Below are 701 nucleotides of genomic sequence, written 5' to 3'. Positions count from 1 at the left end.
GAGGCCCTCATTGGTAGTGTTTGCTTAGCAGGTGCAAAGGCTTTGGCTCTATATCTTTTGTTTGTTTGTTTGTTTAAATTGCTTTATTAATTTCAAATTATAAAAAGGATCTTTTTCTAAAATGGGTTAAATTGCCATGCTGATAGGAGTGCTTAGAATTCAATGCAACAATTAAACAATGTTTATGTAGAAACCCTTAAGTGGAAACACCAAAAGTTTACAGAAAAAAAAAAATACCCCATTAGATACAAGCCTGTAAAACAGTAGCCATTTTATGAGCCCAGAAAAAAAATCTTAGATTTCAAGGTATGAGGCAAAAGTCGTAATGATTGTCAGGTTCCGGTGTCAGGTTCAGAAACGCCTGTAAGGCCTCCTCTGCTGCTCCTACTCTTTCTCTTCACTTCCGTCCCCTGAACTACAAATCTCCCAACATCCTCTCTCCCTTCACTGTGATCAACATGTCTATTAGGTATAGCCCGCAGAAAGTTAGGCACAAGTTGCCTGACTTTCCTTCTGACATTTCCCCCAGGCTTCTTGTTTTCAACCTCTTCCAGACGATGGGATTCTTCTTCACTTGGTTTGGAGGCTTTCCCACCCTTTTTTGTCTTTTTTTGTCTTTCTGCACAGTGAGATCCAGTATGACTTGTTTGACTTTGGACACCATTACTCCTGGGTCTATCCTTGCCTTCTCCTCTTGCTAG

The 701-nt window shown here is 40.2% G+C and overlaps 1 pseudogene; it reads right to left on the bottom strand.

Moving 5' to 3' along the window:
* Window positions 1-301: 301 nt before the first annotated feature.
* Window positions 302-664, bottom strand: LOC114609959 (annotated as a pseudogene).
* Window positions 665-701: the final 37 nt, after the last annotated feature.

The sequence above is a fragment of the Grammomys surdaster genome, unplaced genomic scaffold, assembly GCF_004785775.1.
Source record: "Grammomys surdaster isolate TR1022 unplaced genomic scaffold, NIH_TR_1.0 126013, whole genome shotgun sequence".
Lineage (NCBI taxonomy): Eukaryota > Metazoa > Chordata > Mammalia > Rodentia > Muridae > Grammomys > Grammomys surdaster.
The sequence above is the reverse complement of the archived record's forward strand: the minus strand, read 5'-3'. Positions and strand labels throughout refer to the sequence as shown.